Source organism: Octopus bimaculoides, chromosome 3 (genome assembly GCF_046866305.1).
Source record: "Octopus bimaculoides isolate indiv1 chromosome 3, ASM4686630v1, whole genome shotgun sequence".
Classification (NCBI taxonomy): Eukaryota; Metazoa; Mollusca; class Cephalopoda; order Octopoda; family Octopodidae; genus Octopus; species Octopus bimaculoides.
The window spans coordinates 114944782-114962181 of NC_142930.1; the positions used below are offsets into that span (position 1 = coordinate 114944782).

Below are 17400 nucleotides of genomic sequence, written 5' to 3' on the forward strand. Positions count from 1 at the left end.
TACAATACTTTGCTAACTATAACTAAAAGCAAAGATGAATTGTAAATGCTTGAGAGGAAGACTTATGACAAACTGAATTAGTAACATTAAGGAGTGGAATAAATCATCATATGGGGAGTGTTGAAGAATGGCAGAGAAAAGACTGGAATGAAGATCCTTGGTATTCAATCTCGTGTGAATGTGTGTGTGTGTGTGTGTGTGTGTATAAATATATGATACCATGTGATACCATGGATTTTACTTACCTATTTTACTTTAAACCAACACTCAAATTTTCCTGTATCTCATCTATGACCTTATAGTATGAATATCCTGGATGTGTTATCTCTCTATATTAATTCACTGTGACCTTTCACTCTGAGGATTCTTGTGGGTTTTCTCCTAAATATATATATATATATATATATATATATATATATATATATATATATATATATATATATTGTTCTCTCTTCTGTAGAAATATATTATAAATGACTTGAGGCCTTGTAACTGCTTGTTCTTAATTAATTTATTATACCTACATATAAGTATTTATATAGAAAACACATACACTCAGATGTGCATATACATGTGTATACTAATAATGATGATGATGAAAGTAAATTTCCTGTTGGTAACAAGAGCTTGTGATTTATTTATAACAATGGTGCGGATTTCCTCCATAGTGTCTCATTATATAGTTGTAGCACCACTTCTGGTGTATGAAATGTATAATAAAATGTAATGTTAAAAAAAGAGACATAGCTAATTGTAGCATCAATCAATATCTATAAAACACAAGATGTTTGTGTGTGTGTGTACGTGATGTGGGTTATGCACGCCCACAAATTAGCACGCATGTCGCTCCAATTTTAGGAGGACATTGTTCATGACCCTATCTGTGTTTTTGTCAACTTTTTCTCACAGAGGCACCCGCGTATAGCTGTAAAAATCGATAAACTTTTACCAATTTTGAAGTTTGTTGACATGGCGAAGTCAAATCTGTGCGTACGCGCGTGAAGGAGAGAGAGAGCAAGAGAGAGAGAAAGAAAGAAAGAGAGGGAGAAAGAAAGAAAGAGAGAGAAAGAAAGAAAGAGAGAGAGAAAGAAAGAAAGAAATAGTGTGTTTGTGACAAGGGGAGAAACAGAGTGTTTTCCAAGCGTCTAAAAAAAAAAAAAAATGAAAAAGTGGAAGAGGGAGACAAAGAGGCTAAGGAAAAAAATTTCTCTCACCAAGACAGCGTCTAACAAAAAAAAAAAAAGGAACGAACAAGTGGAAGAGGGAGACAAAGCGTATTACGAAAGAAAATGTAGCTAAGGAAGACAGAGTAAAATGCATTTTTTTTCTTAAACATGAGATATAGTTTCAAATATAAGATGTTTTTGAAAGACACTATATTCTATAAGATTATATATACTTTCTCACACAACAGTTCAAATATATTTATTTTAAATCATTTATTTATTTTAAACTAGCAGAGATACCCGGCGTTGCCCGTGTTACATGCAATTGAAAAATGAGACTTTTCTGTTATATTTTCTGTAAGGAACTGGAATACATATGATTCGAATTTCATCAAAATTGCACATGAGGGTTCTTTCCCTCTTTACACACCCTAAAAAAATTCTAATCATGAGACATGTATCCCATACTATTGATCTTTATGCGCATATTCCAAAATTTCAGTCTTCTGGAACCTGTAAAAAAGATTTTGCTTCTGCAAAATGGAGCTCTAAAATGTGGGAATGAAGGCCCCTATTGGGGGTGGGGGTGTTAATGTCAACCAGAGAAGTTGAATTGTTGGGAATGTTTTTACTTGGGTCTTATAGTATGCCTGTATATATGTGAGAGTATAGTCTCACTTTAATAGTTTCAGTATGAAATTGAAAATATTAAAGTGAAAATATTTGAAATTACAGTAGCGACATGTTATTGTTTCACTTTTGACATGTAATACTGAAATAGTGGAATAGTTTCAGTGTTAGAGTGAAAGTATCTGACATTACAGTAGAGTGATGTTATTGTTTCATTTTTGACACATAATACTGAAATAGTGGAGGAGATAAGATATTGCTGTGGGCTCGAACTATGCAGGAAGTTAAAAATTTTTTTGGCCTAAGACACTACATGGACCTTAAAAGAATTTTGCTCCTGAAAAATGGAGCTTATGGAGCTGAAAATTGTGGGAGTTAAGGCCCCTATTGGTGATGGGTGTATTAATGTCAACCAGAGAAGTTTAATTGTTGGGAATCTTTTTAACTTGTGTGTAATATGTATTGTTTGAATTTCTTTAAAATAGGAAATATATGTATGTTCACTGGGTTTGTAAAAGAGAGCAAAGCTACAGGAAAACAAAAGACGAATGATCACGATAATCAGTCAGCTACCGTAGCCTAGTCGTTACTACTCCCCAATGTAGGATTCCTCACCATACAGGTGACAGGTACAGCTTTAAGATGCATTATGGATCTATAGCAATTGGAAGGGCATGACTCAATAGAAACAACAATGTGTGACGTTTGGAGCAAAGGGAAATGAAAGTGTCGCCTCTGGAGTTTGCAAATGACCACTCTACCGATAGGTAACTGGGCAGAAAATATTTACAATCAATAAATGTCTTAGAACAACCAGTCACTCATCTGGGAAGGCCTTGAAATCAATGTTACCAACTGGGGACTATATGTGTCGCAGTGGTAATAAAAAGACTCAAAGGAGGTCTACAACGAAATAATTTTACTCATCACTTTGCAAGTGAATCAGTGGAGGCAAAGATGAGTCTCATTTACTTGACAATTTATGCACCACATTGCAGAAATCACAATGTAAGTATATCTGAAAGGATAGTCTTACACTGTTGTACCGTTGAATTACAAATAATGCTCATCTGTTATGTTCGGGTGACCCTATAGCTACCAATGGTACAACTGTATTCGTCTTTGCTTAGGAAAAATGACTAAATTGTGGGTGTGAAGCCCCCATGAAGGGGTCTTTGTAACTTCTAAGAAGAAAATATTTTAGAAATATTACTTTATTTGTGTGTAATCTGTATGGTTAAAATTTCATCAACATCAAAAATATATGAATTTTCATGGGGGTTATGGCCATTATGCATAGAATATAATTTCCAAATTTCTTAAAGATCCATTCAATACTCTTGACGTAGTTTTGGATAAGAAAACAAATGACTAATGTGTGTGTTTGTGTGCATATATATGTGTGTGTGTATGGGTGTATATATGTATAGATATCTGTATGCATTTATATATGTGTACATATTAGATGTACACCTATATATATATATATACATCTACACATATGTATACATATACATGTATGCATATAGATCTATATCTATATCTATATCTATACATATACGTGTACATATACATGTATATGTATACATATACATCTCTCTCTTTCTCTCTATCTCTCTTTCTTTCTCTCTCTCTCTCTCCCTCTCTCTCTCTCTCTCTCTCTCTCTCTCTCTCTTTCTCTCTCTCTCTGTCGAGAATGGAGCCCAATTACGCCAACCTCTTTGTTGGTTACATTGAGGCCCAAGTATTCTCCCAATTCTCCGGTCCGACCCCGGAACTATACGGTCGCTACATAGATGACTGTATAGGAGCCACCTCCCTCTCCCGCGAACAGCTCTGCCTTTTCATCTCCTTCCTCTCTAACTTCCACCCCGCTCTTGACTTTACTTCCACCATCTCTGACACCTCTGTCAACTTCCTCGACATCTCTCTTTCCATCAACCCCCCCCCTCCAACTCTCTCACTACCTCCGCCTTCTTCAAACCCACTGACTCCCACCTCTACCTCAACTTCTCCTCCTCCCATCCATTCCACACCAAACGAGCCATCCCCTACTCCCAGTTCCTCCGCCTCCGACGTTTGTGCAGCCTGGACCAGGATTTCGAGACCCAGTCCCAGTATCTTGCTCGTCTGTTCATGCATCGAGGATACCCCTCCCACCTTGTCCAATCCGCCCTCGCCCGCGCTCGTCGAATCGACCGCACCACCGCCCTCTCTCCTCCCCCACACCAATCCCCTAACCGTACCCCCTTCCCACTCCGTTTCCACCCTGCCACCCTACCCCTTCGTCGGAGGATCCTACGGGCCTTCCGTCGCCTCCAGCTCGATCCCACTACCCACCCCATTTTCCCCAACCCACCCCTATCCGCTTTCAAACGCGCCCGCAACCTACGCGATCTACTGGTCCGCAGTACCTTCTCCTCTTCCTCCCCACCCCCACCCGGCTCCTTCCCGTGCTCCAGATCCCGCTGTCACACCTGCCCCTTCATCACCAACACTACCTCTGTCACCGGATCGAACCTAGAAACACTTCACATTTCACACAGTTTCACCTGCACCTCCTCCAACCTTATTTACTGCATCAAATGCACCCTATGCAACCAACTCTACGTGGGGCAGACGGGCCGCCGGCTGGCCGACCGTTTCACCGAACACCTAAGGGACGTTCGGCTAGGTTCGGACTCCCCTGTCGGCCGTCACTTCCAACTGCCCAACCACTCTCCCTCTAACATCTCCGTTTTTGGCCTCGCCCTGCACCATGGGTCCACTCCCTCGCGACTCCACTTGGAGCAACGCTACATTTTCAACCTTAATTCTTCTTTCCCCTTCGGACTCAACACAGCCTTCTCTTCCTTATGACTCTCCCCTTTACGTCCCTGCAACACTTTACATAATTTTTTTTTTACCCCCCCCCCCCGTCGTCCCCCTTACATTATATCCATTATTCTCTTGTTATTACACTTACTTTTTTCCACCTTTTATCTCACCACTACCTACACGCACACATACCCACACACCTTACATATATACCGCCCACATACATGACAAACATACATACGCGCCCTCACACACACATAGCCGAACGCACATATATACACACACACACCCATATATACGCGCACGCCTACATACACAGCCGCATACACATGCACACACATACACACAGGAGTGCACACACAAAGTAACACACATACCTGGCACACATACGCACGCACACACATAAACACCCCTCACATACATAAAACCACACACACACATACACACATACACGACACACATACACATATACACACATGCACACACACCTCTCACATACACAATACTCACTCATATACATAACACATACGCACGCTCGAAAACATACACAATATACACATACACGCACGCACAAAAAATATACACACACGCGCACACGGAAACACATACAGACACACATAAACACACACACACCCGTACCTAACACTCACAATCCCACACACATCCACACATATACACACACACGCACACACCCACATACACATACACACACGCGCACATACAAAATACACACACACACGTACACGTACCTAACACCGACAACCCCACACAAACACGAACACACACACACACCCAAATAACCACCTGTTGACCTTCTACCTACACTGTCTACAGCGTCCACTAACCAGTCCTGCTACTAATTTCTTCCACTACGTCATACACACACACACACACACACACAAACACACTAACAGATAAACCACCAAACCATGCAAACACACACACACACACACATACAAACGCACACACACGTTCTGTTATCACACACACACTCGCAGACTTTCGCAAACGCACAGATTCACCTCCCTTTTTCACTCTCCTATCTTAGAAAGAACTTTTCCCCCACCACCTCCCCTTCCGGTCTTTTCATCATGTAACCTCGTGGGCATCGGTACCATTTTCCTCTTTCTCCGTTCTTCCATTCTCCGAACTTTCCATCTTTCCGACGAAGGGCTACGCCCGAAACGTCATACTCTCTCTCTTTCCTTTCCTGAGCGTCCAATAATACTATCCATATCACGTCCTCACTTTGTTGTTTTTTTGTTATTGTTTTTTTGAACTACATATATATATATATATATATATACACACACACCATTAAAGTGAAAGTATCTGTCATTACAGTATCGAAATGTGATTGTTTCAGTTAGTGGAATAGTTTCATTTTTAAAGTGAAAGTATTTGACATGAGTGTTTTTGTTTCACTTTTAATACTTAAATAGTGGAGGAGATATGATGTTGCTGTGGGCTCGAACTCTGCAAGAAGTTAAACATTTTTTTTGACTAAAACACAACCGGAACCCTAAGTAAGAGATGTGTAAAATTTGAATGAAATTGGTTGTGTAGTTCTCGAGTTTTAGGGAAACACACAGACAGACAGACAGACACACAATCTCATTTTTATATATATAGATCGTTCATCTTTCTCCCTCCCTCTCACTCTCACACATACGCACATATACTACTTTGGGAGCGAAAGAGTTTTGATACAAAAACGTATGTAACAATTTGTCAGTCACCCCCCCCCCCCCCCAACCCGTTTTTCGGACCACAAAAAGGGTTTGGTAATTTTTCAGATTAACACCCGCAAGATTTCCACTAGGGTGTTACGGTTAGGATTAGGATTAGGGTTAGGGTTACGGTTTTAGGGTCAGAGTTAGGGTTAGGGTTTAGGGTTAGGGTTACAGTTAACATAGAAGGGACAGGCTCCTTATTTTTTGGTTAAGGTTGTTGGTAAGCTTTCCTAAGTTACTCCAATCCAGATCCCCAATGCAAACCTTCAGATCAACCTTCTCCTATGCAGATCTCTAATGCAACATTTAAAAAAAGAGTCAATAAGTGAAAATAACCAATAAACTGATTCCTTATGGGATTTCCCAATCAAATTGCCAGCAAACCATTTTCAGCCAAACCAATTTCAACGGATTTCGCTCAAATCTGATGTCGATGTTACTTATTTTGGTTTGAAATAAAGGACTTAATCATTTAATAATCCTAGCTTAATCCCGAGCATCGCCGGGTTATACTGCTAGTATTTTATAATTTGATATGACATCAGCTGATTACTCTAGCCTTGCTCATTGTACCCTCAACATATGAATAAACTAATTGTGGGGAACAGAGAGAGGGGGAGGGATGAAGGGAGGGAGGGAGGGAGGGAGGGTAAGAGTGAGAGATAGAGAGCATTTTCTGTAATGGTTTTGGGGTTGGAAATTCCTTACCGAGACCTTTGGAAATGTGCTGTGCGTGAGAAGACCCGGCAAGCCAAGTAAGATCGTTGCCAGTGCCCCTGGACTGGTTCTTGTGCGGGTGGCACATGAGATGCACCATTTTGAGCGTGGCCGTTGCCAGTACCGCCTGACTGGCTCCTGTAGGATTTTCGAGCGAGATCGTTGCCAGTGCCCCTGGACTGGCTTGTGCGGGTGGCACATAAAAGACACCATTTCGAGCGTGGCCGTTTTCGTGCGGGTGACACGTAAAAGCACCCACTACACTCTCTGAGTGGTTGGCGTTAGGAAGGGCATCCAGCTGTAGAAACTCTGCCAAATCAGACTGGAGCCTGGTGTTGCCATCCGGTTTCACCAGTCCTCAGTCAAATCGTCCAACCCATGCTAGCATGGAAAGCGGACGTTAAACGATGATGATGATGATGATGATGATTAGAATGAGACGATTGGGCATAGCTGTTTGGATGTGGACAACATGGCATGACTGACTGGACATTCAACCTTTTTGGTACTGGAGACAAACACACACACACACACACACACACACTAACATATATACATACCATACACACACAAACACAAGCAAATAGAAAAGCACACATACACAGAGAAAGAGTGAGACAGAGAGAAGCGGAGAGAGAGAGGCATTAAGTTTATTAATTGAACACTTTGATATAAACATTTCCCCTCTTTCCATACACATTAAGAAATATTCACACACACACACACACACACACACACACACACACACACACACACACACACACACACACACACACACACACACACACACACACACACACACACACAAATTTATACTATAAAGAAATGAAATATAAAGTATTACCTAAATCATATATGCTAACAGAATTCAACACGTATATTCAATATAAGGAATAATCTTGCTACATGATGGCATATGATAGCCAATAACTGTATAGAAGCTTTTAAATGCACACTGTAAGGTTATTGCCCAGATCATCATCATCATTGTCATCGTTTAACATCTGCTTTCCATGCTGACATGGGTTGGACGGTTTGACTGAGGATTGGCAAGTTGGGAGGCTGTACCAGGTTCCAATCTGATCTAGCAAAGTTTTTACAGCTAGAATGCATTCTTAATACCTACCACTCCGAGAGTGTAGTGAGTGCTTTTTACATGCTGCTGGCATGGGAACCAGTCAGGTGGCACTGGCAACGACCACACTTGAATGGTGCATGATATTGGCATGGGACCAGTCAGGGCACAGATTCAATATATATCTATATCTACGAGGGTGAGTCAAAAAGTAATGCCATTTTGTTTAGGACAGGAATAATTACCAGCACAGGAACATGTATCATACATCAAAATGAAGCTGGTCCTCTGTGGATCACATCCCTATTTCTCAACATAGTCACCGTTTCTCTCAATGGCAATGTTACACCTTCGTATGAGAGCATGTATCCCTGCCCCGTAAAATTCTGTTGACTTTTCTTTGAGCCACTTCTTCACTACAGTTTTCACTTCCTTTTTACTAGAATAACTTAGCGCCTTGAGAGTATCATCTCTTCGGCCCCATGAAAGAGTTTAAGAGGCAAACATTATTCCAGTAACAAGGAAGTGAAGACTGTAGTGAAGAAGTGGCTCAAAGAACAGTCACCAGAATTTTACGAGGCAGGGATACATGCTCTCATTCGAAGGTGGAACATTGCTATTGAGAGAAGCGGTGACTATGTTGAGAAGGAGAGATGTGATTCACAGAGAACCAGCTTCATTTTGATGTATGATACATGTTCCTGTGTTGGTAATTATATCTGTCCTAAACAAAATGGCAATACTTTTTGACTCACCCTCGTATATATATATATATATATATATATATATATATATATATATATATATATATATATATATTATATATATACGAGGGTGAGTCAAAAAGTATTGCCATTTTGTTTATATATATATATATACACACACCATCTTACATTGCTCTGTGATCACTTCAACACTTGGCACGTGGTACACTGTCCACTTATTCAGATCATTCATTGAAAACTGAATATTCATACCTCATCTTCAATGGAAGAGTCCACCATATATATATATATAGGATCTATTTTAAAACGGGGGCCACATTTTTCATTAATGTTTTACGTAGTGTTTTTGGTACGGAAAGACTTTCAAACTTCGTATACTTATCTATTTTGTGTTATAGAACAGAAAAATATTTTTGTATTCGAATTTATTTCATGTAAAAAATTGTCTTATTTCGATAATTTCAACCAATCACTGACAAGTATTCAGTTGTTTACATTTACTCCTTTGGCTGATTAAGCGATGTAAAGCGTATTTAATCTCCATACCTTCGTTTTATTTGCTTTTTTCATTTTAAATTTGCTTTAACCCTAACCCTAACCCTAACCCTAGCCCTAACCCTACGGTTAGGGTTAGGGTTAGGGTTAATTGTTTCAGAATCGTTTGTTTATGTAGTCGGCACTTAATGTATATCGGCTGAATGGACGTCAGTGATTGGTTGAAATTACAGAAATACGACAACTTTAACATGGAATAACTTATGGATTTCTTTTTTTTTTAAGAAGACTAAGAGAAAAAGATGTTTTATATGACACATTCTACCAGTGTTCCAAGTTTCAAAGTGTTTCGTTAATGAAAAATGTGGCCCCCGTTTTAAAAAAGATCCCACATATATATATATATATATATATATATATATATATATACATCTATATATATACCCACACACACATACATATATACATGGATATGGACACACCCAGACAGGTATGTACATAAAAGCAAATACATGTTTACGTTTAAAGTAACATATTTCCACAATTAGAGAACAATGTATATTGTTATGTTGGAACTCCATCGCTTACAATGTCAAGGGTTCCAGTTGATCCGATCAACAGAACAGCCTGCTCGTGAAATTAAAGTGCAAGTGGCTGAGCACTCCACAGACACGTGTACCCTTAACATAGTTCTTGGGGATATTCAGCGTAACACAGTGTGACAAGGCTGACCCTTTGAATAAGAGTGAGAGATAGTTGTGGTGAAAGAGTACAGCAGGGTTCGCCACTATCCCCTGCCGGAGCCTCGTGGAGCTTTAGGTGTTTTCGCTCAATAAACACTCACAACGCCCGGTCTGGGAATCGAAACCGTAATCCTATGACCACGAGTCCGCTGCCCTAACCACTGGGCCATTGCACCTCCACTATATTGTTATATAACACAGATATTGAAATAGCTTGACAAATTACTCCTTGCACTGGATGTATTGCCCCATGAGATAAAAATATAATTTCAGTGATTTAACATTTAATGAATGGAAACAGTGATTAAAAGATAGAAAGGGAAAATGTGTTTTCAAACAACTGAAGTGTAAAAATAGTCCTATTTTTTTCTGTAGAATATATAAGTGTAAATCATTTTATTATAGCAATTCATTATTGTTTCATTTAATTTACTGAGGTGTGTATTAGAAAGTAAAACTTTTATTCATAGAATAATCCATATAAGGACAATTTCTCCACTAGGACAATTAACCTCCCACCTAAATAGGACAATTACCCCTGACGGCAACTATATTACAATATATTAGGAAGTTTTAAATCTATACTCTATTTTACTCTTTTACTTGTTTTAGTCATTTGACTGTGGCCATGCTAGAGCACCGCCTTTAGTCGAGCAAATCGATGCCAGGACTTATTCTTTGTAAGCCTAGTACTTATTCTACCGGTCTCTTTTGCCGAACTGCTAAGTCACGGGGACGTAAGCACACCACCATTGGTTGTCAAGCGATGTTGGGGGGACAAACACAGACACACATATATATACATTGTATACATATATACGACGGGCTTCTTTCAGTTTCCGTCTACCAAATCCACTCACAAGGCTTTGGTCGGCCCAAGGCTATAGTAGAAGACACTTGCCCAAGGTGCCACACAGTGGGAATGAACCCGGAACCATGTGGTTGGTAAGCAAGCTACTTACCACACAGCCACTCCTGCGCATGTCTACTAAATATTCACATTATAACAATTAATGAATAATTCAAATGTATAATTTCAGATTTAAATAAATTTTAATGATTACAAGGATGTCTTTTTACTCATCTCATGTCTGTGTATATATGTGTGTGTGGGTGCATGGATGTGTGATGTATGTGAGTAGGTGTGTATGTTAACACGTTTAAGATTTACTTCCTTCACCATGAATTAACTTTTGTTAATTTACTCCTAATCGAAACACTACACTCGTTTCTTACAAGTACAGGGTTTCAGACATGTGCACACACACACACACACAGCAATACGTGATTCAAGAGTAGGAAGTTAGTAAGCTTCAAGCATTTTGGCTTGATGACAAGAGGAGACTATATATACTCTTTTACTTGTTTCAGTCATTTGACTGTGGCCATGCTGGGGCACCGCCTTTAGTCGAGCAAATCGACCCCTGGACTTATTCTTTGTAAACCTAGTACTTATTCTATTGGTCTCCTTTTACCGAACCGCTAGGCTATGGGGACGTAAACACCCCACCATCGGTTGTCAAGCGATGTGGGGGGGGGGGCAAATACAAACACAAACACACACATACATATATATAGGATCTATTTTAAAACGGGGGCCACATTTTTCATTAATGTTTTACGTAGTGTTTTTGGTATGGAAAGACTTTCAAACTTTGTATACTTATCTATTTTGTGTTATAGAACAGAAAAATATTTTTGTATTCGAATTTATTTCATGTAAAAAATTGTCTTATTTCGATAATTTCAACCAATCACTGACAAGTATTCAGTTGTTTATATTTACTCCTTTGGCTGATTAAGCGATGTAAAGCGTATTTAATCTCCATACCTTCGTTTTATTTGCTTTTTTCATTTTAAATTTGCTTTAACCCTAACCCTAACGTTAACCCTAACCCTAGGGTTAGGGTTAGGGTTAATTGCTTCAGAATCGTTTGTTTATGTAGTCGGCACTTAATGTATATCGGCTGAATGGACGTCAGTGATTGGTTGAAATTACAGAAATACGACAACTTTCACATGGAATAACTTATGGATTTCTTTTTTTTTTAAGAAGACTAAGAGAAAAAAGATGTTTTATATGACACATTCTACCAGTGTTCCAAGTTTCAAAGTGTTTTGTTAATGAAAAATGTGGCCCCCGTTTTAAAAAAGATCCTATATATATATATATATACATATATACCACGGGCTTCTTTCAGTTTCCGTCTACCAAATCCACTCACAAGGCTTTGGTCGGCCTGAGGCTATAGTAGAAGACACTTGCCCAAGGTGCCACACAGTGGGACTGAACCCGGAACCATGTGGTTGGTAAGCAAGCTACTTACCACACAGCCAATAAAGTATATTTATCAACATTGTAAGTTACACACTTCGTCCCTTGATGAAGTGTGTGTGTGTACGTATATGTTTGTGTGTCTGTGTTTGTCCCCCCGCCATCACTTGACAACCAATGCTGGTGTGTTTACATCCCCATAACTTAGCGGTTCGACAAAAAAGGCCGATAGAATAAGTACTAGGCTTACAAAGAATAAGTCTTGGGGTCGATTTGTTTGACTAAAGGTGGTGCTGCAACATGGCCGCAGACAAATGACTGAAATAAATAAAAGTATAAGGGAATAAATGAATATATATTTATGTGGATATATATATATATATATATATATATATATATATATATATATGTATATATATATATATACATACACATATACACGCACAAACACACATATATATACACACACACACATAGATATATATGTGTATATATATAAATATATTTATATATATATATATATATATATATATATATATATATATATATATATATATATATATATATATATATATTTATATATATATATATATATATATATATATATATATATATGTATGTATATAGTCTTAGGGAAAAGAACCAAGGTTCATGAATTTAATTTAATTTTAATTTTTAATAAATTGAATTTAATTGAGTTTTTACCTGTAAATTTGGATTTTTATCCTTAATAATAATATTATTATATATATATATATATATATATATATATATATATATATATATGTATGTATGTATGTATATATATATATATATATATATATATATATATATATATATATATATATATATATATATATATATATATATATATATATATATATATATATATATATATATATATATATATATATATAAAGTTGACATATAGGCGTAGGAGTGGCTGTGTGGTAAGTAGCTAGCTTACCAACCACATGGTCCCGGGTTCAGTCCCACTGCGCGGCATCTTGGGCAAGTGTTTTCTACTATAGCCTCGGGCCGACCAAAGCCTTGTGAGTGGATTTGGTAGACGGAAACTGAAAGAAGCCCGTCGTATATATGTATATATATATGTATGTGTGTGTGTGTATGTTTGTATGTGTGTGTTTGTCCCCCCAACATCGCTTGACAACCGATGCTGGTGTGTTTATGTCCCCGTAACTTAGCGGTTCGGCAAAAGAGATCGATAGAATAAGTACTAGGTTTCTAAAGAATAAGTCCTGGGGTCGATTTGCTCGACTAAAAGGCGGTGCTCCAGCATGGCCACAGTCAAAAGACTGAAACAAGTAAAAGAGTATATATATAAAGTTTACATATATATCTATATATATCATTTCATGATTATATCCTTATCTTGTTGGTATATAGAACCTCTTTATCTTTTGTATTTCTTTGTATTTACCCCATTGCTATTTGTGTTTTCCTAGAATTTTTGGGTAAGTACAAGGAAATTCAAAAGATAAAAGAACAGAAGAGTTGTGTTTTTTTGTATATTTTAGTTATAGCCTTTAATAAAAAAAACTAAACACACTAAGAATGTGAAAGAAATAGGAAGAATATCAACTTTATATTTGTGTTTGCTTGTTCGTTAGTGTATATTCAAACGATAAGCACTTTCCCAGATGTCTCTCAGGAATTGAGCCATTGGTGAATCATCATAGTGAAATGATGTTAAAGACCCATTTACATTTCTTCCTGGTGGATCTTAGTTTAGCTAAGTTCAACTGCCTACCAACCATTCTCTTTCATGTGTATGTGTGGATATACACTAAATCTGTAAGTCTACTCATCATATTTTCAAAATGGTTACAAATAGCTTTGGAAAGAATACACAGACTTGCTTTACATGCATATACTGTTTATGTGGACCACCAAAGGATGGTGACAAGTCCTATTTCAAACAAACACTGCTTGAGATTGAAAATGAAATCAACTACTCCCATAATAAGGTGAGGGCAGAGGAGGGCGCCAGGGTTGTAAAAATGTAAAGACAAACCCTAAAGCCTTTTATAGATTTGCGAAAGAGTCTGCTTCAGCAAGGTGAAAGATAGGACTGCTGATCAAAGAAAATGGCTCACTGATTGCAGATCCCCAGAGGATAAGTGAAATACTGAATGTGCAATACAAAAGCATTTTCACAACTCCGTTGGGACACTTGCGTATAACTATATCAGATGAGTTGTTTGGCACCACAGCTCTAGGCAAAGAGATGGGAATTATTGACAAACATCAAAAAAGAGGAAACTGATGTAATATCAGCCACTGATATAATGAGTGTAAACTGGGTCACAGGTCCTGATGGATTCCCAGCAATCCTCCTAAAGAAATGCAATGAGGCTCCAGCAAGACTACTACAGATCTTTTTCCAAAGCTTCTTCACAACTGGGAGACTTTTCAAAAAGTTAAAGGAAGGTGCAATATATCCTGTCCATAATGCAGATAGCAGAGCAGATACTAAAAATCATAAGCCTATTGCTTTAACTCCCATGTCAGTAAAGTCATGGAATGCATTGTCAAGAGGAAACTGATTGTGTTCCAGAACCATGTAGTTGGTAAGCAAGCACACTGCCACTCCTGTGCCGATAGCCACTCTTATATAAATAATAGATACACATAGAAATTTTAAATATGAGTAAATATATACACTATAAATATATGCTAACATATATATTTGATGCGTTGATACATATACACATATATATATAAGCCTTGTGGGGAAGTCATTGATTGAGGGTGGGAGACTAAAATTTGTTAAACTGTCTAATCCAGGAAGTAGTGCAGCCAATTTGATGAGTACACACAGTCTGCATTCTTTGACACAATAATGTAAGGCCTAGATCTCTCAATGATGCCCCACTTGACGGCCAGTAGATACTGCTATCTTTCAAGTTCCAGATATGGCTTGCTAGCTGTGTGTTTCCTTTTTGTCAACAAAGTTGAAAATAGTCCAAGGGTTCACTAGAGGTTCACTCCTCTCCTCTTCCCTCAACCCCTCGAGCTGATGTTTCAAGTTTTTAATCTCTCACCCAAGTAGATGGATTTTGCTAAGTCTGTTACTCTTAATATAGGAAAGTTCTTTTTTTTTTCTACTTCTCTTCTCTTCTAGTCTGAACCTTTCAGCTGCAACAGTGATGTGGTCCTTGTCAGAAGTGCGGTACCTTACAAGGTGTACAAAACCTGCCTAAGTGTGCTCCACAGGCTCTGAAAGATCCTAAAGAAGATCCGGAGGAGAGATAGAGTAATGAAGATATATATAGGAAGTGGGTGAGTATTCAAGTAGGAGGAGCCAAAGACCATCAGTTTGTTTAGAATATTGCTGCTACTCTGTGAAGTGAAGATAATCTTTAGTCTTGTTGTTACATGCCTGACAGACTCCATGAGGAATTCTTATAGTGTGTGTGTATGTCTGTGTGTGCATAAGCATGTGTTGTGTATGTGGCATGTATCATCTTTAACATCTTGCCACTGCTTGTTAATTTCGTTTATCAACGTCAACTTCTTCTGTTAGGATTTTTACTGTAATATTAGGATCATATACACCCTTAGTTTACATCTGGTAAGCTGTTCAAATCTGTTCGAAGTATGTTCAATAATATCTTAGGTCTTCAGTTAAGTGATATCACTATTTTAATATGTTTTTGATAAATCCTGCAATTTTAGGTCCATTGAATAATTTTTGAATTTATATCTTTGCTTTTGTGATGAAGGTTGCTTGATATGTTTTTACAGCTCTGTTGTGTAATCTGGGGTGTGAGGTTAACCAGATAAGAATAGCTGACTTTAACGTTATTAGTTCTGAAGAATTTCTTATATTTGCATGTCTTATTGGGGAATCTTGATTTACTAGGCCTAGAATTTTCTAGGCTGTTCATGCTAAAAGAGCGATTAAACCAGGTTACCTTCCTTGTTTATATATGATAAGACCATTGTTTTTGGTATGCTAGCGACTCACTAAAACGATTTATGGCTAGTGCATTGTTACAGATGATGGAGGCTACATGATAGATGTCTTTGAGGATAAGTAAAAGACCCTCTTACTTACTGCACCTGCAGATTCTCAATTATGGCTGAGTATGGTTTGGAATTTTGTGGACATCATATATATATATATATATATATATACACATGATCTTGTTTGGATTTCTGATGGGATTTTGCTGTAGCTGTGTGGTAAGAAATTTGCTTCCCAACTACAAAGTTCTGCATTCAGTCCCATTGCATGGCACCCTGGGCAAGTGCCTTCTATTACTGTCTAGGGCAGACCAAAGCCTTTGAAGTGGATTTAGTAGATGGAAACTGAAACAAGTCCATTGTATGTGTGTGTGTGTTGGTGTGTTTATGTCCCCATAACACAGCAGTTTGGTAAAAGAGTAAATTCTTCTGATTAAAATTCTTCAAGTCGGTGCCCCAGAATGGTTGTAGCTTAATCACTGAAACACGTAAAGAATAAAACATAAGAAGTTTATCTTTGTATTGATGTTATATAAAAATCAAATTACTTGAATAATTCTTTTCATTTCTTTCTAAATCTATCCACATTGTAGCCACCAATGTTATTTGGAACAGTTAAACCATCATCTCAGTAGAATTTGTAGTTATAAGGAGAAATATGCCTTCTGAATGCGTTAGGGTCAAGAATCTCACCAAGATGGAAACTATAGTTTGTCAGAGATTTCAACAGAAATGTCAACCAAAGGGTCACTCATATTTTAAGTGCAATGACAGACTTCATCATTTAAGAGCATCTTTACGATGTTTATCAAAATTTTAGAGTTTATATTGCTAATGTCAGTAAATTATTCCTGGAGTCTAGAGATTTCAGGAGAAGGGGTTTAGAGATAGCTGTATAAAATTTCTGAGTATCAAAACATCAAGTGATCACTTCAACGGGGACCGCAATATTCGTGAGTTGCCATCGTTGGAAAATATTACTTTTAGACAGCTTCCAAACCTCAGAGAACCCACAGCCTTCTGATATAATCATA

The 17400-nt window shown here is 37.9% G+C and overlaps 1 protein-coding gene across 5 annotated transcripts in view; it reads left to right on the top strand.

Annotated features, from left to right (window-relative positions):
- Positions 1–17400, top strand: part of LOC106880477 (uncharacterized) — a 53799-nt gene that overhangs the window by 23277 nt on the left and 13122 nt on the right. For 2 of the 5 annotated variants that reach the window (XM_089349486.1, XM_014930419.3), the window contains exon 2: positions 15522–15679. The exons of the other annotated variants lie outside the window; for them this stretch is intronic. The gene's annotated coding sequence lies outside the window, so the exon portion shown is untranslated. The remainder of the gene's footprint in view (positions 1–15521; positions 15680–17400) is intronic. 5 annotated transcript variants of the gene reach the window in all.